The sequence below is a fragment of the Anser cygnoides genome, chromosome 3 (genome assembly GCF_040182565.1).
Source record: "Anser cygnoides isolate HZ-2024a breed goose chromosome 3, Taihu_goose_T2T_genome, whole genome shotgun sequence".
In the NCBI taxonomy this organism is placed as follows: Eukaryota; Metazoa; Chordata; class Aves; order Anseriformes; family Anatidae; genus Anser; species Anser cygnoides.
This window is the reverse complement of record NC_089875.1, coordinates 118,678,395-118,703,154: the sequence shown is the minus strand read 5'-3', so window position 1 is coordinate 118,703,154 and position 24,760 is coordinate 118,678,395. Positions and strand designations below refer to the sequence as shown.

The following is a 24,760-nucleotide window of genomic DNA, read 5'->3' as shown; positions in this document are numbered from 1 at the left end:
TATTTTTTAACCTGTTCCATGTTATAGACATTGGGTGTGATTCCTCTGGCCTCTTTCAGGCATCTTTTGTAGGATGAAATGAATCACACTAGAAATACGAAAAGGAAATTTTTCCATTGCCTCTAAGGAGAAGGTCCTCGGTCAAAGTCAGATGAATCCCACTGCCACTGACTAGGACAATTAGACAGATCAGATCAATAGAACTGCCTATTTTGTGAATCCTGATCCAGTTTATACATGCACCTATAACCACCTCATCTAAGTGAACTGCCTTGGTTTGGGATGCAATTGTCTCTGTAGTCCATGGAGGCAGATCTACAACTTCTCATTGTATTTAGAGCTTAGGTGGGCCTCATTACCCTCTGGGAAACTCAATTCTGTGCATGTTGTACAGAAGACATTGAGAACACCTGGCAAAGAGAAAGTTGGTGTGGAACTCAGTTATCTTCACTTCTACCTAAATGAGGCTGCACTCCAAAAGCCCTTAAGCTGTAGACAGTGACAGAGTTTGCGTATTTTTCAGGACTGACTAATCTTAAACATGCTTAAATGCCTTCCTACTGCACTGAAAGTTCAGGATTACTTTAGTTACCCGTACACATCCGGAAATGTCTGCTTTAGCGATAGTCCTTGTAATCTAGGCTTATGCACAACAATGACTCTTACTGAAAATTCTTCGGCTACTTAAAACATTGGGCATAGCCAGGATGTGATCTGTCACCTAGAATGTGGTGTGAAAGTGATGCTATCTCCCTTTTAAACAAAAGGCTAGCAGTAAGGATCTAGCCTAAAGAAGTATGAAGCACTTCACAGTTCAGGGCTACATTGATTTACCAGTCCTTAAGAAATTCTAAAGTAAAAACCATGTGTTTCTTGGAGACTTTGGTATGAACTGTGGTCCCTTCTCAGCAGAATACTCTAAATACCAGCTTCATTCAGCCTTCCTGTTATCTTCTTATGATATACAGCTGAATTAATAATCTTAATATTATTAAAATATTAAATATAAAAATATTAAAATTAATATTAAAATAATAATAATTTTATTCCTTAAAGGGGATTAGATAAGTTGCATACCAAAACACCCAACAGTTCATACTGATTCCTTATACTCTTGGTAGAAGTGGTTCAGGCTGCATTGCCCTGTAAAAGTGCCTGTTCAATAAGAAGGAAGCATCACCATTAGGCAGACCAGATCTTTCTTTTCAGAAGTGGTACAGAGATTTTAGGTGGTTATTTAAGACATATTGAACCATCTCAGGTCAAATGTCTAAAATAGTGTCAAAGTTTGGACCTAAACCAAGTGACTGTATTCCACCCTTTGGCATTCATAGGCTTAAGTTTCAGCAAAGCAACAAGCAGGGAAATTGTACTGAAGTTCACTCCAGCTCTTAGTTAATCTATTCCCCACTTCCCATTTTCAAAATGTGAGTATTGACACACGGGTTGTGAGATTATATCTGTTGAGGATAATGAAGCATCCTTAGTCTGCGATGATGGTTATCAAAAGACTTAGAAAAGGAGTGGCCTCATTAAATTGCTGAACAAACTTACTCCTGACAGGGCTGTGAGATCAAGCCCTTAAGCCAAGATATCACAGAAGACTTGGCAAACAAATCAGATATGTTGTGTCTCAGAAATGATCCTGTTCTGCAATGGTTAGGGCTTCTCCTCCTTGCAGCACTGAAAAGCCTCCGTTAATTGGAACACAGACATCTTGGGCTAATTTATACTGGAGAAACAGGTAGGAAGAAGATGCCTTTTTCCCTGTCCTAGCTCTAGGCTGTGCTTTCTTTACAGTCCCTTGTACATTTAGCTTCCTAAAGCAATATGCATAGAGCTATGTGCACCTAGGGACCATGAGACAATTCAGGCTCACAAAAAAAAAAAAAAAAAAAAAATAGGCTCAGGAACGTTCCTGAGGAAATATTGCTGTCTTACTCTTAAAATGATATGGAACCCTGAACTGTCACTGTTTGCATAGTGCTGTGTACATGCTTTTAATGAGTACTGAAGCCAGAAGGCTTTCCTATTATATTTGCATAGTTGGCATTACCTTTCCATGGTTCTAGGTGAAGTGCTAGTACAATACCCACAATTCCTTCAGCTTCCCTACCCGCTGCAGCTACAGCTATCGTAGCTGACAATGTAATACTCATTCAGCAGCTGATTATAATTAAAAATATCAGAATAATTAAAGTCCTCAGCTTGACAAGCAGAGCCATAACTTTGCCTTCAGACATTCCTCTCTAATTAGTTAATTAATCCTAATGCAAATTATAAGCAATAATTAGTCAGCCAAGCTTGACATAAAAGTCTGCTGACTTACAGCTAAAAGGCTTTCTGGTTGTTGGTTTGTAGCTTCTTAAGGTGTCTTTTGTCCACTCCATTTCTGTGTCTCTGGTCCTGTTAACTTGCTGCTGATATATAGATATGCAAATTAGTCTGCAGAGTGAGAAAATATAGCTATAAAAATTTACACTACCATAGGCACTATTTTATTTGCTTAATAAACTGGAAAGTCATGATGTGTAGAGAATATAAATAAAAATTGTCACATATGCATGCTGATCTAAAAATAAAAGTATGTTTTATACACATATGTATACTTAAAAACTTTCACAGTCTCAAGTTTAGCAAAACAAGCTTGCCTATAGATGGTCTGAGTTGTTCTGGACAATGACACTGGATAAAATCCATTGTGATTCTAAGATTCAGCCAGACTCTGATCTCCCATATCATAAATGAAATCAAATTCTTTTGTACCAGGACAACTAGTATCTGATTCACATTTTTCTCTAGTTTTTAACAGATCAAAACCCTGTTAAAGTGAGATAATTTGAATTATCACCAGAAAAATCAAAAGTGTGAACATTGCATTTCACACAACAATGCAATAATATTGGTGTGTTGCATTCCACAAAAGTGTCGTGCCACCATATCACAGAAATACTCACAAATGATTAGGAACATTTGTGCGTGTTTATGTATATATTCTTTTAAAACACTTTGTCTGAAAACATTCTTATTTGCATAAAAAGAAGCTACAGTGCTTAAATAAAGAAGTGGAAAGCAACGATGAAGAAATGAGTCAAACAAATATTTTGTGCTGAGGATCTGTTTTCTAAGAGAGTGACAGTAAGTTCCTTTTTTTTTTTTTTTTTGTAGTACTGTACTACAGTTTCATTCTAGCTTCTCAGGCCATTAAAGGTAAGTGGGATCACAGGACCATAAGACAGCTGCCTACCTATTGATCCAAACCTGCTTACCTGGCAACAGCTTAATCATGTCAAATATTGCACCTAAGAAGAATGAAACCCAGAAGCATGTGTTTAAGCTGCACTTTTCTGAGCCAATGCTGTTACATTCCCTGTGCTAGTAACAGTGCACTAAGAGAAGGAATAAAGAGGATGGAGTCAGGATAAAAACAGATTAACTTATCTGAATTCCCTTGTATTTGGAATGTTTTGATGAAATATAGGCTTCTAAGCATTATTAAATTAGCTTCACCAAAACTGTAGTCAAGATCTATTGTTTGTTAATCCACTTGCTATTCATCTCACCTGATTTTAACTGTCTGAGCTCTATGGAAATTAAAACCACAATAGATGTCCTCTAGAGTTAGGGACGGAAAGAGAATCATATTGTAGTCTGACCAGAATCACACCTGGGGGTACTGATCTTTTTCTACTGTCTACAGAGGAAAGATAAGGTGATGATAGCCTTGAATTAAGCCTCTCAGTTAAGTGCCTAAAGTTGGGTGAGAAAACCTGAGCCTTGTTTAATAGCCTTAATGATCCAAAATGTGTGATGACGTTATCTATTTATAGTGGTCCCTTGCTTTCTGTCTAGATGTTAAGTAGAAGAAGCAAAATAGAACAGGAGGTATTATTCAGTAAAGCACACAATAGATTTCAGGAAAGCTCTTTTCAGGCAGTTTCCTCATGGAATTTGCAGGCTGTACAGAGAAACCCATATGATACAGGAATTAACAGGTTAATTGTCATGCATGTTAGAGGGAGTCTGGAAATTTGGTAATGGCAAAGTTAGTTTATGACAGCGTATCATATTCAGATGGCAAAAACATTGCAAATCTCAGGGGAGGAAAAACTCTATATATATAGGAAAGAAGGAGCATGCATTTCCATAACTGGAAAAATATCTCACAAACATATTGATAGCTTCCCCGAAGTTAGTGCCTACCCTAGACTTGAACCATTTGGGGGGAGATCAGTTAGGATTAAAGACTTCCATTTGTTTCACTACATTCTTTTTTGCTAAGATATATCAATTCAGGGGAAAAATAATAATTATAAAGGTTTTAAAATGATTATTATAGACTTGTGACTTTCTGGTTCTTGAAACTCTTGCTCTAGCCTGTACATTTCGTTTGTTTATTGACTGTTGCTTCTAAGGCTGAGATATCTATTTTGTCAGTCACTCAAAGATCCTTATAGAGAAGGAAGAAGAGAAGCACTTCTTGAGGCCGTTAGAGCTCTACTTTCTATCTTTCTATTGGCTGTATAGGGACCGTAGAATATGAAGCTTCTGATTCCTAGTACTCAAGTGCCGAAAAGTAGATGGCAAGATACTCAGTTTGAGAAACATCCACTGACAATCACTGCTTCAGTCCTTTTCTTCTTCTTCATTCACATCTTTCAGCAGGTCTCAGGAATCTTCAGGGATTAATGGAAAGAATTTCTGACCCTCAAGGAAGCTGAAGGATAATAATCTACATTTAACTGTTACATTTTTGTGTTTTGACACTTAGAGTGAAACTTGGAGAGGCTTTTCTTTTTTTTCTTTTTTTCTTTTCTTTTTTTTTTCCTTCTCCTACTTGTCTTTCATTATGCAGCATTTTATATGGGTGAATTATTTTTCCAGTAATGAGAAGTGCAATGATTTTGGGTGCTAATGGAAAGTAGTAGGAAATTAATGAGAGATGAGAAACAAAGGTAGATTTTCTTTTTCTGTATGCCTGTGTATGAATGTCGTTACTCTGTGGTTTCAAGGGGAGAATAGATTAAGCACTTTGGAATGCACAACCCAAGAGGGATAGTTAATCCTGTTTTTGACAATCACAAATATAATATGTACAAATGAGAGGAAGCATTATGCATGCTTTTCCTCATTTTACATACAGCACAATATGTTATTTTCCAGCTAATTCCCATCTTCATTAAGTAAAACTGCTCTAAGTCTAACTTGCATGCTTTGGATCAGGGAAAGAATGAAGATGATGAAGCAATGATACTAAGTTTTATTTTTAAAATCTTTTAAGTTATAGTATTTTTATTAGTGGAGAAAAATATATGATAAAAAATGGGGCACTCAGGCCTAGTTTACTTTGCTGCTATTGACCAATTTATGGTGATTGTGAAGCTCAGCAGATCTAGCTGGCAAGTCCAACTAGTATAAATATCATCTCTTTTTGAGAAATTAGCAAATGAAGAAGATCCTTATGCTTCTCAAACACTTATCAAGACTGAAATCCTAGTTATATGTTGCTTATCTCCATCTTCCCATCCTTCTTGCCTGTGATTGGTCTCCACATAACCCATGCTTGCTTTCTTAAGAAAGCCAGACCCTATGTATGCCTATGTTCAGCAACACTTTTGTATGATAACCCTCAAAAAGAAGTCTAGCTCTTCTTGGAGCCTCTGATTTGCAAAGAGTCAAATTAAACACCTCCATGTAATTTATGGTACTTACTGCTCCAGACTTTCTCTAAATCTTTGTGGGAGATCAATTTGCATCTTGGCCAAACCCAGAGTGTTGTAACCTCTCCTGGTAATGAAAACTACAAGTCAGAGAAATTGCAGACATTTCCAAAGAAGGAAAATTGTGACAGAATTTCTTCTCTTCATTCAAGTTGTGTCATGAATTTAACTGTTTAACTTTTGTTTAACAAGCAAATTAAAACTGTCAAAGTAAATATGATCTGATATTAAAGAAGACTGCAGTTATTTCAGGTTAGTTATTGTCAAGATTGAAGATTGGTACAAGATAGAGCAAGGTAGTTACTAAACATTAGCTGGAGACACATTTAACAGTAGGGTTCGCCAATGAAAAAAGGAAGTACTCTTTTTTTTTTTTTTTTTTTAACGACTAAGTACTAAACACGTCCTCATACGGCACTAAACAATTACACTATTCCATTATTGTTACTGTACTGAAAATTGGAGCACCATGAAGAACAAATTGATTTCCTCAGGAGTAAACAGAGCACAACCTTTTTCTAGATGTTGCAGTAATGTCAGGTAAAATTTGACCTGATTTGCAGTAGATATTGATAATAGGATTCATTATGATTACTTTTATTTTTTGTTAGCATCTGGTCTAAGTCAGTTTTCAAGTTTCCCTCTGCAGAGAGGTATTGGGATGGTCCACTCTTTACAGATGACTGTCTTACTCCACTGAGTAATAAGAAAGCTGAATCCCATGCTGTTTGTCAATGTTTCTGTGGTGAATGAGCTACACCAGGGAAGAAAACAGCTGAAATCAAGGAAATGCTTTCTAAAGTTATAGTAAAACAACATAAGAATATGTTCTCTAGATTATTTAAGAATATATAATTATATATAAGAATATATTTTAAAAGTAACTAGAGAGCAAAATTCATCTCCAAAGACTGGATTCAATGAATGCCTTTAGAGTAACTAGATTATAAGATCTTTTAGCTGAGCAACACATGTTCTCTTGCATTTAGAAAGTTCTTCTTTGTTGCCAGAAGACAACAGAAAAACTCATAATTCTAGATCATATTTCTGGATGTCGATGGGAAATTGGTAATGCAAACAAAGCATTTCATGTTCAATATTTATATTATAATTGCATTTATCTGTGAATTCTGTGACAGTTAGCTTGAAGACATCAGATTTAGACTTCAGAAAACTGAGTTAAACCAAAAGACAGATTCTGAATTTTTGAGATTCTCAACTAGTAATTCCAGTAAGGGATCAGACTAATGATTCACACTTTCAGTACGGTTCTAAATATCCCATATGTTGTGTTGAAACAACATTCCATTGTAAAAAAAAAAAAAAAAAAAGGCTAAAATCAAGTGTAAATTGAAACTAATATTGCAAAATTCCAAAGGTTTTCTTAAATTAAAAGTATAAATTATTATAATACATTCAGAAAGTTTTAAAGCTTAAAGTATGACCCTTTCTACAACTTGGATAGATTTCCAAGGTTCCCTATTGTTCCATGGAAGCCTGTATGGACTGAATATGTCAAACAGCCAGAGCTGGGACATCACTGTTTTTGATTTCAACTAATTTCATCAACTCTTTGAGGAAAGTGGTTAGATGGCTATTTGATAAATAACCTACCTACAAAACAACAACAACAACAAAAGGGGGATCAGTTGTGTTTAAAAGAAAGATAAATTCCTGATAAAAAGAGATGTGCCAAACTGTATGTTTCTGCCTAAGAAACATATGTTTCATAAGAAGTTCACCTTTCTGGAATGTACATCAGCCCACAGTTTTCACCCCACATGCCAACGAAAATGTTTCATTGTTAATTAGATATTGGGCTAAGTAGCTGTCTCAAGACCCAGCTTGGAAATCTGCATTCCTATAAGAACAAACCTGAAAGTATTGCAAAAGAAGATTGTTTCATAACCTCAGCGACAGCTGAAGTAATGGGGAGATATTGCATGTCTTTATCATTTTTCTCCTGTGGAGTACAAAAACTTAAAGTCTAAGCACCTCAGTCATATAGAAGATCTGATCATCAGAATCCACCCGTATAGAAAAGAAAATGCTATTCCTTGAGATATTATAACCAGGGTAAAAGATACTGTTGGCAAGATTAGTTTTTAGATTTACAAATCTTCAGAGAAAACATTCACATGGGAGGTGGTTTTTCAAGTTCATTTTAAGATAAGTATGGAAAAAAAAAAAAAAGAAATATATAAATGAAATTCATATCAGCCCAGTGAATTCTACATTGAAATTGCCATTCTTTCTACATTACTTGTCAAAAGAGCCTAGAACACTGATTTAGACCCATATTCTTAATGTTTTTAAGTTAGATTAGATGAATTATATCAGATGTCATTGTGGGAATCTACTACAGACCACCTAGCCAGGATGACAACACCTATGAAATATTCTTTAAGGAATTAAGAGATACCTCTAGGACAGCTGCCCTTGTCCTTATGGTGACTTCAGCTTGCCAGACATTAACTGAAAATACCATAGAGCTGAAGCAAACAGGTCCAGGGATTCCTAAAATACATTGATGATAGCTTCTTGGTACAGGTACTAAGGAAGCTGACTAGGAAACATGCCCTCCTAGATCTGTTGTTTGTGAACAGACAGGGTCTCATGAGTGAAGTGGTGATTGGTGGCCATCTTGAATGTAGTGACTATGACGTAGTTGAGTTTTAAATATCTGGTAATAGGATGAAAACTTCCACCAAAACTTCAACTCTGGATTTGGGAAGAGCAGACTTCAGGCTGCTCTGGGAACTGGTTAGCAAGGTCCCCAGGAAAACTGCTTTTGAAAGAATTGGGGTCCATCATGCTAGTCAATTTTTAAGTATTACCTCTTAAGAGCAGAGGAACAGGCAATATTAAAATAACAGAAGTAAAGCAAGTGGGGCAGAAGTCAGCTTGGCTAAGCAGGGATCTTCTTCTAGACCTTAGAAAGAAAAAGAAAGTGTATGGCCACTGGAAGCGAGGTCGGGTGACATGGGAGGACTACAGAGACACCGTTCATTGTTGTAGGGAGAAAATACATGCAGCCAAGGCTCAGAATTGAAGCTGGCCAGTACCATGGGGGATAATGAAAAGGGCTTTTTTGAATATGTTAATTGCAAAAGGAAGACCAGAGAAAACATTGTTTCATTATTTGATGAAGATGGTCACCTCACAGGCAGGGACATAGACAAAGCAGAGATGTTAAATGCCTTCTTTGCCTTCGTCTTCAACACCATTTATGGACTCTGGGACCCCAGGTGCCCTGAGCTCGAGAACTGTGACTGCAATAAACTCCCAGCCAACCTTGAACTTATGTGGAATTTGCTGCTCCAGCTGGATTCACAGAATACTATGGGACCTGATGGGATTCAACCCAGGGTACTCAGAGATCTGGCTGATGTCAGTGTGAGACCTCTCTCAATTATTTTTCAATGGTCTTGAGAATCTGGAGAGGTCCTAGTTGACTAGAAATTGGTAAATTTTGTTCCAATTTTCAAGAAGGCCAAGAAAGAAGTCACTGGTAATTACAGGCCTGTCAGTCTCACTTCAGTGTCTTCTAAAATTTTGAAGATTATTCTGGGAGTTATTGAAAAGAATCTGAAGGACAATGTGGTCATTGGTCACTGCCAACACAGGTTTACAAGGGGAAGGTCCTGCTTAATTAACTTAATTTCCTTTTATGACAAGGTCACCCTTCTAGGTGACCAAGGGAAACCAGTTGATGTAATCTTCTTGGATTTCAGTAAAACTTCCAATACTGCTACTCACAGTATCCTTCAGAGAAAATGTCCAGGATACAGCTAGATAAATACACAATGCAATGGATAAACAATTGGATGATGGGACGGGCTCAAAGGGTTATAGAAAATGGGATTGTATCAGGTAACTAGTTACTAGGCCAGTAACTAGTGCAGTTCTACAGGGCTCCGTTTTAGGGCCTGTTCTCCTTATAATTTTCATAAATGACTTGGACTCAGAACTTGAAGTTATACTAAGTAAGCTTGAAGATGACACTCAATTTGAAGGAGCAGTTGACTCTGTTGAAGGTAGAGAGGCCTTGTAGAGAGATCTCAGCAAATTAGAGAGCTGGTCAATCGCCAACAATATGAAGTTTAAAATAGTAAGTGCTGGATTCTGCGTTTGGGAAGGGGCAACCCTGGATATACGTACAGACTAGGAGAGCAGCCCCACAGAGAGGGATCTGGGGGTTCTGGTTGAGAGCAAGTTGAATATGAGTCAACAATGTCCTGGCAGCCAGGAGGGCCAAGCGTATCCATCAGGCATGGCATTGCAGCTGGTCCAGGGAAGGGACTGTGCCACTCTGCTGTGTACTGGTAAGGCCTCACCTCAAGCACTGTGTGCAGTTTGGGGCACCACAATATAAGGACATAAAACTCTGAGTGTCCAACGGAGAGCTACAAAAATGGTGAAGAGTCTAGAGTGCAAGATGTATGACAAGCAGCTGAAGTCCCTTGGTTTGTTCAGCCTGGAGAAGAGGAGACAGAGGGGAGGCCTCATGGTGGCCTGCAGCTTCCTCATGAGGGGAGCGGAGGTGGTTTTACTCAGCTGGGCAGCCAAACTCCACCACAACTGCTCTCTCACTCCCCCCTCCTCAAAGGGAAAGGGGGGAAAATATGATGACAAGAGTTCAAGGGTTGAGGTAAGGACAGGGAGATCACTTAATTATTGTCACAGGCAAAACCGACTCAGCATAGGGAGATTAATAAAATATATTACCTATTACTTACAAGCTAAAGCAGTGAGAATCAAATAAAAAAACTAAAAACACCTTCCCCCCCCCCCCCCCCCCCCGCCCCCCATCCACTCTTTTCCACCTCCTCCCCCTGAGCGGCCCAGGGGGTCAGAGGAATGGGAATTGCATCTCCGCTGCCCCCTCACGGTCACTCTGTGCCCCTGCTCCACGTGGGGTCCCTCCCACGGGATGCCGTCCTTCCCGAACTGAGCCTGCGGGGGCTGCCCACATGCAGCAGCTCTTCAACAACTGCTCCCACACGGCTCCGTACCACGGGGTCCATCCCCCAGGAGCAAACTGCTCCAGCACGGGTCCCCCACGGGCGGCAGCTCCCCCCAGACCCCCTGCTCCTGCGTGGGCTCCTCTCCACGGGCTGCAGCTCCGGCCCGGGGCCTGCTCCTGCAGGGGCTCTCCATGGGCCGCAGCCTCCTCCAGGCCACATCCACCTGCTCCACCGGGGGCTCCTCCACGGGCTGCAGCGTGGAGATCTGCTCCGTGTGGGACCCACGGGCTGCAGGGGGACAGCCTGCTCCACCAGGGGCCTCTCCACAGGCCGCAGGGGAACTTGTGCTGCGTGCCTGGAGCACCTCCTGCTCTCCTGCTACAGCAACCTTGGGGTCTGCAGGGCTGGTTTTCATTCCTTGCTCTCCCTGCTGCTGTTGTGCAGCAAGTTTTTCTCCCTTTCTTAAATATGCTGTCCCAGAGGTGCAAACAACATTGCTTATTTACTCGGCTCTGGGCAGCAGCAGATCCCTTTGGAGATGGCTGAAACAGGCCCTTTCTAATATGGGGCAGCTTCTGGATTCTTCTCACAGAAGCCACCTGTGCAGCTCCCCTCTACCAGAACCTTGCCACAGAAACCCCATACAGGAGCGGAGGGGCAGGCACTGATCTCTGCTGTCTGGGGACAGCGATAGAACCTGAGGGAATGGCATGGAGCTGAAAAAGGGGAGGGTCAGGCTGGATATAAGGAAAAGGTTCTTCACCGAGAAGGTGATGAGGCGTTGGAACAGGCTCCCCAGGGCAGTGGTCACGGCACCGAGCTGTCAGAGTTCAAGAAGGATTTGGACAATGCTCTCAGTCATAGGGCTTGGCTTTTGGGTGGTGCTGTATGGGGTCAGGAGTATTCTATGATCCTATGATTCTGTGAATTGCACTCCAGGGATCAAAACCCATGGATTGTTTATGGCATCATATTGATGCTGTGCTAGTTAATGTACTCTTTTTCTATTATTACTTTCTGTTTGTTGTGGTTTAACCCGGCTGGCAGCTAAACACCACACAGCCGTTCGCTCACCCTCCCCCCTCCCTCTCTGGGATGGGGGAGAGAAACGGGAAAGTGAAGCCGGTGAGTTAAGATAAAGACAGTTTATTAAGACAGGAATATAAGGAATATAAGGAATATAATAATAACAATAATAATAATAATAGTGATAATGATAATAGTATTAACAATAATAATGTGTAAGAAAACAAGTGATGCACAATGCAATTCCCCACCACCCGCTGACCGATGCCCAGCCTATTCCCTTGCAGCCGGCCCCCCCACCCCGGCCAGCCACCCCTATATATTGTTTAGCATGACGTCAGATGGTATGGAATACCCCTTTGGCCAGTTTGGGTCAGCTGTCCTGGGTCTGTCCCCTCCCAGCTCCTGCTGCACCCCCAGCCTGCTCGCTGGCAGGACAGAGCAAGAAGCCGAAAAGTCCTTGGCCTGGTGTAAACACTGCTCTGCAACAATTAAAACATCAGCATGTTATCAGCGCTCTTCTCATCCTAATCCAAAACATAGCACCCTACCAGCTACTATGAGGGAAAATTAACTCTGTCCTAACTGGAACCAGGACACTGTTGAAGGGACCAGCCCAATAAAGTCTATGTTATGACTACGATTTTCATAACTATGTAAGAAAGCTTGGAACCAATCCAATCTGAATATCTGTGTTCTGTGTATCACTCTGAAGATAACAGTTTCTATTTTTAAACTGAAATTAGAGCCTACTAGTAACCAGGTGCCACTGCTACATTAACATATTTAATAAGACACTTGTTTCTCCTGCTAGAAATCTTGCACCTTGTCAGATGGTTGGTCAGATCTAGAAAGGAAATAGGTTTTAAATTTGGTTTGAATGTGATTTAAGACAAACAAACAAACAAACATACACAAACACAGAGGGAAAAACTTGAAAAATTCCTGTAAATATGAGATGATGGAAGAGAGACAGACTCATATAGGGAAATAGTTTTATTTTAGTAACCCTCAGGGACTATAGTTAAACTTAGAACAAACTTTTATTTAATTATAAGCTTTTAAAAACGGAAACTCAGAGCATCTTGTCTCAAAAAAAAAAAAGTAAATAAAAAGGGGGAGGGTGAAAGTGAGTATTTTTGAATATTTTGAGTTTACAAGGTCATTCCATTCTTTTCTTGTGTTTTTTGGGCAGGTTAGGATGAATTGAAGTCTGAAAGTTTCCACCACACATTTTATACTCAACAACTCAGCATTTTCAGAAGGAAAAAAGTATTTGCACTGGAAATTTTCCAGACAGCTTTCTCTTGAATTTTTAAGATCATTCTCCCATTCCTTGGGCTTCTGGACAGAAACCCTTAGCACAGTGTCATGATCCAAACTGCTCATGAGCCACTCTCCAATTCCAAACAATGTAACTGGAGAGCATTTCATAATCTAGCATTATTCCTGTGTTCATGCAGTATATACCTGTGGCTTTCTTGCAATGAGCTTGGTTACTCCCACTAAGTCGGAAAAGCCCCAGAGCAGTTTTGGAAGCTGTGAGCATTGCAGTGTAGCTGCTTTTTCAGCCCTGCTTGCTGACATAAGTCCACTGCACAGGTGGGAGCGTGAGGCTAAGGAGCATAGAATGCCATGAGCTTCCCTGATGTGTCGTAATTAAACACCTGTGCTAAATAGCTCTTTGCGGAGCCACTATGAAAATGTGTGGAGTGCTCAACAGTCCTGAACATTTTCCATCTCTCACTTGGGCAGGTGGTCTTACATTTGAACTTGAGTCTGTTATTAAAATAACATCAAAGAGGGAGACATGATTTTGAGACCTCTTGAAGGACTCTATCTTCTTTTGTTGCTGCTGTTATTTTTAATGTTAAGTAGTATTCCTGAACTTGTTTATTTAACATTCCTGGAGTATCTTTATATTCTGCATATATAGACATGCTTACAATTGGTAAAACTATACAGATGGTGATATGGATTAAAAGCCTAGAACAGTTGTATACCACAAAATGAGCTCATGTTAGCAAAGGGAAATTACTTAAATAAATGTGTCTGTGGGAAAAGAGACTAATCATAGAATTTCCAGTACTCTTAGAGCCTGTCTCTAGAGTCTTTTCATAAACATGGAGTTCTTCAGAACCTCATAACTCTCTACTGGGAACAAAGGTTATGTCTATACCAACAAACAAATCAAAGCCAGAACATGCTGTCAACCTCCATTCCCTTATTATACAGAATATGTAATTGTTCACATGCTTTTTATATCACTTTGGTTTGCACAGGTTAGCACCCTCCTAGACTATGTCTAGGCATGGCCCAGGGGATTGTACATGCTAAGGACTGTTCCCAACAGGCAGTTTGAACACTGCTATCCTCTCTGTAGGGAAAGAGACTTTAGGCATGTGTCTGCAAGCCAGAGTGTTCCTTTAGCTGTAGAACTGAACTGACCTCTGACTGATCCATGACCTGTTTTATGTAATCATATGCACATAACCAAAGGTTCAAAAACAAACCTCCTGGCAAAACAGTGGTAATGAGCTTGGACCTGGTTCCTTCTGCCGAGGTGTATCACAGACAGCCAGGTGGCCATGAAGTGACTCATGATGGCTGAAGGCAGAAGATAGCAGTGAGTTGGGTCGCATGGCACAGAGAGGGACTGTGAACATCAGATCTGCCACAACATGAGACTTTGGTCTGGGAAGGCTCCTCTGGTCTGAATGCTACGGTGGAAGACAAAGAGAAGGCCTGGGGATCACCACTTTATTCTTCATACCAGGCTCTTTACCACTGCTATTGACGCAACCTTCAGTCACGTCAACTGGTTCATTCCTGTAGCCATAAGGACCATTATAATGGACAAAATAGCTTACAATTTTTATGTTGCTAGCTCTTAAAATTCCCTCAGCTACCCCCATTCTAAGCCTAGTATTTTATATTCGATGAAGTCAGAACCTGTGTTTTATTTCATCCTAAACATTTCTTCCAGAGAGGTCTTCAGATTTTTTATTTTTATTTTTTTCTGAAAAGAGGAAATTTGCTTAAAAGCAATGTGGAATGGGAGCATATGTGAGGTTCTTATTAGCTTTGAGATTATTCTAAATTCAGTCACAGGAAATATCCATTTTCTTGAAGAAGCAGCAGTTGTCATATTTTGATGCTGTGGTGTGCGTAATATCAATCTCATGTTTATTTATGCATGTAAAGATTTTATTATTTACATTTAAATATTTATAACATTTCTGCATAAGCAGCCAAAAAAGTTCATCTCTGCCCTTTAGGAGCTAAGCAATTTCATTTTACTAGGTAGACTTTTTTTCTATATAAATAATTGACGCGTTGATTTCTCCCTCTGTCTTTATACTATTTATATTATTTCTTAAATGCAAGAGAGTTATAGAGCTAACAGACAGACTGGTCTGTTTTTATTGCCTATCAAATCCAAACAGACTAATATATCACATGAAGTATCTGGAAAAGTAAGTGGTGATAAAACACTAAGAATAAATAGGAATGAATTCATTAGAATTCAGGTATGAAAGCCTATGCTAATTACCTTGCTATACTGAAAAATTGTTTTTTTCTTAGAAACAACTTTATGTAAAACTTTTTTTTTTTTTCCTGGGATTAGCTGTACTGTCAAGATATTTAGGAATAGGTATAATTGCTATGCTTTTTTTTTTCTTTGTAAAAATAAATAATTTTTTGTTTTTGTAAAAATAAAGTTTTCATACCACTTCATAAAGATGTGATGGTTATTTGAGTGGGTGAAATCAGAAGAGGTTTTCCTCTGTCAAGTAACTCAGACTAGTTGTGTCTGTTTCTGAGGGTGGGGGGAACATCTTCATCATTCCTGTCTTCCTTCTCCACTAGCTATTATGGACAAGTTAATACTGGCATTAAAATTTTGTCTTCATGACTCCTGCTGAAAAGAAAAAAAAAAAAAAAACACCTGTCATAACAATGAAGGCAACAAAATCAGTACGCACTGACATTTTAAAAAATAGAAATAGAAGGGGAAGGCAGATGCAAAATTTGTGGAGGAATAACTGAGTATGTAAGATTACCATAACACAATGATTCAATGACAAATAGAGTTGGCATATATATATATATGTATGTATATATATAAACTTCCATCAACAAACACAACAAACAGCGTAGTCCCAGACAAGGAGAAAATAAATTGGTCTTTAAGAGTTCAATACTGCCAGCAAACAGCCTGCCAGACATCATCATATGTATATTAGGTATTTTTGCCTGTTGCGTCCTTATGCAGGACTGTGGTCAAAGAAATAGAAAGAAGTTCACTTGTTTCCATCAATTGTGTTTGCAATCCAAACAGGCAGAGAGATTAAAAGAAAACATAATTAGACAAGTTACTTATCCTAAAAGCCAGGTAGTGTCCAGGCTCTGGGCTCTAGATTATAGTTGTTCCCAGCTCCTGCTAACCCAGTGTTAAACTAAAGGAAATCATAACATTCTTTCTTCTTTTAGACATCATTCATATTTTATATTCTTTTGGCTGCTTCTCATACCTTTTCCTTTTGTGTATTTTTCCCACGTGGAAGCAAATGATGAGATTGTCTGTTCTTGCTACTGAGCTAGGAATATTGTCCTTAAAATCACACCCAGCACACCACAAAATCTACTTCATAAATTTCCCTTACAGATGTTCAGGAACCAGCGCCTAGGGGTAGGTTTCCATTGTTTCTCCTGTTTCTATTAAAATCATTTCACACAATTTCAGTTTGCTAATTTAATTTTTAAGGTTTCATTCTGATTCCTTACAGGTTTGTGAATAAATAATCTTCCTTTGCTTAATTTCAAAACCAGGAGATTGTGTGGAATTTCAAAAACTGCTCCAACATGAATGTTGCCAGTTTTGCAACCTGCAGAAGTAACCCAAGGGAAAAGAGAACAGAGGAAAAGAAAGGCAAAAGGCGTAATTAATGGTTTAAATTGTACCTCAGAAAGAAAATACAATGAAATAGCTTTATTAAGGGTGAAAGTCAAGCTGGAGAACTGGATCATTTCTGCCAAAATGTAGATGTTTCTGTTGTTTTTTCTAACTTCAGCTGTCCCTGATACACACATGCACACACATGAAAAAGTTAGTTTTGAAATTTACATCTATTTTGAAATTCAAAATAAATTATCTTCTTTATTATTGAGATTTACCTTACTTAATTTAGGTATCAAGGAGTTATACAACTATATCTAAAGCAATGAGTCCAGACTTTTTACAAACTGGGGGGAGCAAGAATTTTCAGAGAGCGGTTCAGTCTCCTCTTAGAGTGAAAGAGGAGAAAAGCATCTGGATTTGAAGGCATGTCTTTTTTGAAGGCATGTATTTTTCTCTGTTAACTATCAGGGGACGTTACTGTATCACCAAGTCCTGGTCTCAGATGATTACCTTGTAGACCTCAGATGGCAGGTGAGATAAATCTCATTTTCTGTGACTTGCACATACTGCAAATACTGCACAAAATGAAAACCCAATTTCTCCTGAATGTGGCAGAGGCTAGATTTTAAACGATTATTGTTAGTTAGCAGCAGATTTGAGAGCAGAGGAATTACAGGACTCCTGATATTTAATTTTTGAGCTGTCCTGTTCTTCCAAACTCTAGTATTGGATTCAAATATAGATACTAACCAAACCATAAACTCACACAAAAATCTCTGAAGGATGTAGATGCATAGCTAGTGACTGCCATCATCATCAGTAAGTTTCTGTCTCCTAGAGTAAATTTAATCTACGAAAATATGCATTTTGGTGGAAGAAGGGGGATTGCAATGATTCAAGTCTTAAGCAAAAAAATGTAGTATACATGGAAGGCCTGGAAATATCAAAATAAGCTGTAGATACATTATTTAAGGAATTTAAGCGGTTTAACCCCATTGAAAGCACAAAAGGTTTAGTGCTGTTAAAAAAAAAAAAAAATAGGTCCTCACCTTCCATTTACTGTACGCAACAGATGTCAACATTCATAATGCTGTTAGCCCCAAGGAAATGTCCTTATGAGTAGGTTCACTTGCAAGAACTGAGAGACTGATGTTGTAAATGGCTTGCATGAATACCGTGGGACCTGTGTCTAAAGAGAAAGGAGAAACATTCATTAGTTAAAAAATAGCTTGGCTTCTTTTTCGTCTTTTTCATCTCTTACCTCTGCTCTGCTACTGCTTTTGGTCTATATAATCAGCTAATGAGATTTCCACTTCTTCAGGCAATGAGGCAAGTTGTGCTTGAAGAAAAGTTGTGCCTAGATTTATTTGAATGCATTCATATACTATTAAGAAATATTTTAAAGAGTAGCGCATTTAAACAAATATTAAATTCACACAATTGTTAATCAGTGTGCCATCTGGAAACATTTGAAAGTTTAGACTCTTAATTGCCTGAATCTCATAAATGTTCAAAATTGTTGCATACTACAGGCTATAATGCATTTAGGACTTTTTTACTGTATAAATACATGTAATTAAAACCTGAGATAGGAACACTTTCCAGCAGCTGTTGTGAGAGCTGTAACCATCTTCCCTATTAATCTTTGGGGATTTGAAATATGTGTTGCTGAGCACCAGGGTCAACGACATGCCATTACATTTGAATCCCACCATTTGACAAAGCATTGCATTCTGTTTCTAAATTCTTTCATGTGACTGACAGCTACATCCATTTCTTCCTGAGGCCACTCTTTAAATTCCTTTGTACTTGTAGAAGCAAGTTTGCTGGCTCAAGAATTTTGTCTTAACTCTGCCTCTAAGACTTGTCAACGGCAAATTAGGACAAGAAATTCTAATTTATGTTTCAAAGGCACCTATGGTAGTAAGAGAAACTATTTTTATTTACATTTTTTTCCTCAAAAGTGTCAAATCAAAGACTCTATAATTATTATATATTTTCAGGAGTTGTCATTATATTGACTTCAGGGGGCAAGTGGTAGGTGGGGTTAATCTGAGTAAAGTCAGTGAAATGCACAAAGGATTTCTGTTCATTGCACATGTTACTTAGAGAATTAACTACCTCAGTAAGAAAACAGAAATATTTAGGCTATCAGCTGCTCTAGTTCAAGATCTTTGAACACAGAGATAGAAGAAACTTCTCAGGTGGGGCAGCTTCTTCATGCCCTTAGGTCAGTTGAAGAGTGTTTCTTGACCAAGGAAATTAAGAGGATTTCAGTGATGGTACATCTACTGTTTTTCAGCAAACGTGTTCAAAAGTCATATATTAATGGTTTGTTTTAATAGCACCACTCTGTTTTCTTTCTTGGAAAATTCTCCAGGTCGATTTCCTGTGTTCTCCTGTTCTCACCATGAGTCACAGATGATCCCTACCTGGCATAGCCCAGCAACAGACAGCACTGATTTTATCTCTACATTAGTTTTCAAATTATGACTATCAACCACCAGCACCTTTTGCAGCCAGACAAGCATTTAGCAACTTACATGATACAGACTCCTTTGTGTTGTTTCCAGATACTAAAATATATTTGATTAGGATTTGGGGGAAAATTGGGATTTTTATTTTGTTTTTGATATTGTTTTGAAATATTCAAGAACTGTGATTATTATCCTAGGGGAGATATGCAGTTGTGGAGAGGAAAGAGTACTTCATGTGATCTTGAGACTGATGATGCATGTTGGTATACTTGGAATGGGTAATGATGAGGTTGGTAGCTGATGGGAATGATTCTCTCTTCAGGATATATATACATATTAATTTTATTTTATTTTTATATGATTACCAGAGGATTCAAGAAACTAACTACAGAATATCATTGCCCAGAAACCTATTTCTACATGGATGTCCATCAGGACAAAGGAAAAGTATGTCTGGGAACAGAAACCCTGTTGGACAGGTGCATGATTATCAAAGCATAACTGTTAAATGAAAAAGGGAGAATTTCTCATGCTACTTTTGGATAAGAATTAGCATGTTGTGAAGCTTTTTTTCTTTTTCTTTTGCCTGAGCTTATATCCAAAAAGTAATTCATTATCTGGAGCAAGTAAGATTCATTTTGTTACCCACATTCCATTTCCAAAATGTGATCTTCTCTAGAATTTTTCAGTGGTAGGTACCTTGAATAAAAAGCCCTCTGTCCTATGAGTATATGGAGAATAGGGCTAGATGTGGCAGCAGTGGACATGAAAATCAATAGCTGATACTGTCCCTTTTATCTTGGCAGCTCTGATGAGACCACTCCGCTTAATCTCTTTTCTACCCTCTTGCACATGTGAGGGATGGAGCAAAGAGCTCTTCTGTAAGAAGACCATGGGCAAATAAGGTTTTCCGAAATTATGATCCCACAGAATAACTGTAAACTGAGAGCTTCAGTATTTCCTCTTCATTATCACAGTCATTTGTGAAAAAGAGAAGGCCTGGAGGCTCTCTCTCTCTCTCTTCCTCTCTCTCTCTTCTTCTTCAGACTATCTACTGTTTAAGAAGCACATATTTTCTTGAGAAGAGGAATATTAAATATGGGAGGTTACCTGTAGAAAGTTCTGCCCCAGACATTGTTGGAAACATGCAAAAGAAGGAAAAAATAGAGCTTTAAATCAGTATTTTTGTGACACAGCTGACAGAGCATAATGCAAGTAGGACTTCCATACCTTTGGGTTATGAAATGAGAGACACGGGGCCTGAGCTATTAGTGTAAAAGAGAAATAAAAGTGCTGTTTTAGCACAAATGGAAAATTCCCACCACTTGACTCATGCAGTCTTTTGCAGGATGAAGAACCAAATCCATTTAAACAGCAGAGTTTTATTGTCCTTTAAATACAGATATATTGCAGTTATAATTGGCAGGGCTCTGGAATTCAGGATTCCCAGGTTTCTGTTTCAAGACATTAATTCAAGATCTATTTTCTTTGTGCTTATTATCAAGGAGTTGATTTTTTCTTTTCTTTCCTGAATTTGGAAATATTAAAGTGCTCTAAATTCAAGGTCTGATCTATTGTCCAGTGTATGTTTTCTATTGCTCTAGAATTTGAAATAAAGGATGTTTGATCTTCCTTACTTTGGTTTTTGCACAAAAATATCTGTTTTTACTGATCTCTGCTACTACTTTCCTGTGTGACACTGGGCAACTCATTTCACCATTTTTTTTATCAATTTTTTTCATTAATCTGCTGTTTTGTTCTTACATTTGTAAATTAACTGTATTAATTTCTGTGGTCCTTTTCAACTGTTAACACTTCGGTCCATTTATTTCTGTAAGAAAAAAAAAAAAGGATAATATTTCTACTAAATGCTCTGAAAAATGAAGACATAAGATAAATCAAGGAAGCATGAGAAAAATGCAGCATAATGAGTTACTGTGTATGCAGTGGGACAACTGAAGCTGGGCAAGTAATGGTTTTGTTTTTTTAGCAGAGTCCCCTCATGTCCAATAAGCTTATTCAAGCTCGTGAATGGCTGCAACATTCAGAGATTCCCTTTCTTCCATGGATTATCTGCTATCTATAATAACTGAGACTATATTGAGCCTGCTCTGTAAAGGAAGTACTAGCAATATCTCTTTCATCTACCTGGCCGCTTATTTTTTATGAAACTCAGAAGCTGTAACATCCTTGCAATCTGTACCCCATCTGTCGAATTTTGGCTGAAATTGTCCAACAGATGTTTTGCAATGCTACTGTTCCACCACAGTCCTCGCCCAACACGCTTGACTGACATGCAGGCCAGGAACCCAACACTATGGTATGCAAACAAGATAGCAAGATAAAGCTTTTAAAAACCCTCTTCATTCCCACTAATAAATCTACCCCTGGATATCAACATCTATATATTTCAAATGCAAGCATGTCTCCAAGATAGCCTCAGTCTTCCCTCTTGTGAAATCCTGCATGTCAAGCTCAGAATTTTCTGATAGTCTTTCTTTTGAGTTCTGCAAGATTTTGTGCTGCTCACAATGCAAATCTAGTGCTACAGACTATTCAGAGTGGATTATGCTACTCTAATGTTACAAATTATTTGGATTGGATTATTTAATTGGATCATTTTGGAATGAAGTATCATGGTGACTAAAATATCAGAACAAGATGCCTCTACATTGCAAAGTGATAGCTCTCTGGTTCTAATTTGACTCAGGGATAAAGTGGTTCCAAATTTTACAAAACAAAGACTTTACTGTTAAGATATCCCATTCATGGCAAAATAAGTAGCTTATGAGACATCCTAAAGGAGAACTGCAGGCCACTAGAGCCTTTGGGATTCTTGACACAGACATTAATAGGAGCCACCACATCCAGCACACTCAGTAGGAAAACTGTAAAATCATACTGTAATTTTTGAAGATGGATTAGACATAAAAAATAAAATAAAAAAAAAAATCTTTAGGTTCAATTGATCTTGCCTTGGATCAGAGTAATGGTACAGAAGATCTTTCAAAGTCTTTCAAAGCACGACTTTCTGTGATTTTTAGGAATGGTAGCTCACTATGTTTCTTCTCCCAGCACAGTAGTGATGCTGCAGTGTGAACCTTTAGTGCAAGTAGTATGCACAGATAATAAAGAGATCTTAAGATAGGCATAGTTATGGCATAGAAATATATTTATTATCCTTGTTTGGATATGACAGTGTAGACATTGGTAGGCCTGATCTTTGTTACTTTGCTTCTTACTGCTTCCCCCAGCATCTTTCTTCTAAAGCAAATACCAAAATTACCAATCCCCTTCTCCTGAACCTTTCTCACACACAGCCTACAGGATCTCTTGATTAAAACAACATAAGAGACACTTTTCCTCTCTAACAAACAGGCTGAAGAAAGGGTTAAAGGTCTTTTCTGCACCTGGAAAAAATTTTTCAACAGTAGCAGAGATGAGCAGTCAGACAGCAGCCTTTGATCTTTCCATGCTGTGTCCCAGCTTGTGCAGGAAAGTATTTCATGTGAAGCTGGAGAGAATCAGCCATCTGACTGTGAAAGGTTGGGTATGCCATGATAAAGAATATTTAGGAAAGATACACTCTGAGGCCTTGTTTCATCAGACAAGACTGTTGAAACCCCTTTTCTTTGTATATGAATCACAACTGGGCAGTCACACAGTTTGAAACAGTCCTCCTTGCAAGGTCTGTCTTCCAAGGCCCTTCCTGCCTAACGTGTAGATGAACACAGAGAATCACTTTTCACAGTGTAAACCAGACAGTCCAAGATAGATCTGATTCTCAGTTTTCTTGTCAGAATCCAGGTCCAGATTTATCCTTTATGACTTAAGGTATGAGAGTTGCTGTTGGATCATTATCTAGTGAGTGAAGAAAGAGGTATCTCAGGAGAATGAGCCAGCTCAACTAAGATGTGTCACCTCATGAATGTGCTTGTGTCCTTTGCTGTATTGACTATAGATACATCCTAAACTGCCACAGACATCTCAATAACTAATATAAAGTTTTGTGGATCAACAAGCCTGTTGACCCAAAATGTGATCAGAAAGTAACAAGGTCAATAACGTGGGAAGTTCATGGATAATAGGATCCAGCAACTCCTGATTCTGGCATTCGTTTTGTCCTGAAGAAACAGTGTAAATATTTCCCTTTCTTCCATGTAGCTGCTGAGCATGATTTCATGCACAAGGCTGTCGTGTATTGTACTGTTAAGTCAGGATATGTCTTGTAGTGAAAACAAGAGACACAAGGGCAAAGGATTCACTAGATAAAAGACATAAATGTTCATAACACAAAGGTACTTAGAAACATGGACTAGGGCACATGGCCTCAATAACTTATTTTAAAGAATAATCCCAATTATAAAGCTTATGTTTGCCCATAAGCTAACCTGAGAATATCTTATATATATATATACATAATTTATTTATTTATTTATTCATTTTATTTATTTGTTTGTTTGTTTGTTTGTTTACTTCTACTGTGAAGACAGGGAAACTGCCAAGGAACACCATGTAATATCCAAGTCTGGACAGCTGTGGAAAGAAAGTGCACAGATGGACTGTGTGTCTCTTGAGGCATCTTTTAGTGATGGTTCTGTGTAGTTCTTTAGGAAGACCCAGCAGTGAATTTGAAGTGGGATAAAACCAGGGGTTTCTGTGGCGTATAGTAGCTCCCAAGCTCAGGTAGTATATTTCATGGCCACGGAGTGACTAGTCTCACAGTTCTAACAGCTACCTGTTTCCTAGTAGGAATTTTTTACTTTTTAGACCTCCAGATCTCTTCCAATCCTGCCTGAAACTGGAAAATAAAATCACAAGGTAATGGAGAAAAAAGGCAATGAAAAATGAAAACATATCCATAGACAGAGATATCACAGATTTTCATCTGTTGGTTTTATCTTCCTTAAAGAAAATATTCTGAAAATCATTTAGATAATAATTGGCCTCAAATTCCAGTCAAGGAGAAACAACCAAATATCATAGCAATAAGCCATACCAAAATGTTGCTTTGTGGTATGTACACACCACATTCATGCATATATACAGATATGTAAAACATGCATGCACACACACATTTGTTTACCAATACATATGCTCTCTAGAAGACCTGATTTCATCTCAATACATTCTTTCAGTGCACCTTACAAAGTAAGAAGTCACTTCCAATTTTACTACATTAAACTTCCAATTTTACTACATTAACTCTAAGCTATTTGTAATTTCAGTATAATTTCCATAAAATGATGTCACTTAACCTGAATAATAGCTTCAGAATATTTCTGTTTGTTCTTGTGTGCAATGTAGGTGACCTGATTTTCTTCCAAGATGAGAGTGTAAGTATAAATAAGTCTATTGCACACAGTTTTCTAAGACATGGAAAAGGCAAACACTGTATCCATGCATTTTTGTGATATATAGAAAGTATGAGAGTATCAACACAATGTTTTTCATCAAGGTTTTTTACTTGTTTGCTTGTTTTTAGTTTGTCTTTGATAAACTAGGAGAGAAAAAAACCCTTACAAAGCAAAACATTACAGAGAAATCAGAATGCAACATTTATATCTCTATCACCATCTAACACCATCTACCCTACATGGCATCTGTAGGAGGTGGATCTGAGCAGGACTACACAAAGTCTTCTGCTTTATTACTTAATCACAGCAA

At 38.3% G+C, this 24,760-nt stretch overlaps 1 long non-coding RNA gene across 1 annotated transcript in view; it reads left to right on the top strand.

Annotated features, from left to right (window-relative positions):
- Positions 1 to 1,328: 1,328 nt before the first annotated feature.
- LOC136790550 (uncharacterized) overlaps positions 1,329 to 24,760 on the top strand; it is a 44,041-nt gene continuing 20,609 nt past the window's right edge. The window contains exons 1-2 of the long non-coding RNA XR_010830688.1: positions 1,329 to 1,744; positions 3,169 to 3,210. This is a non-coding gene — a long non-coding RNA (uncharacterized lncRNA). The remainder of the gene's footprint in view (positions 1,745 to 3,168; positions 3,211 to 24,760) is intronic.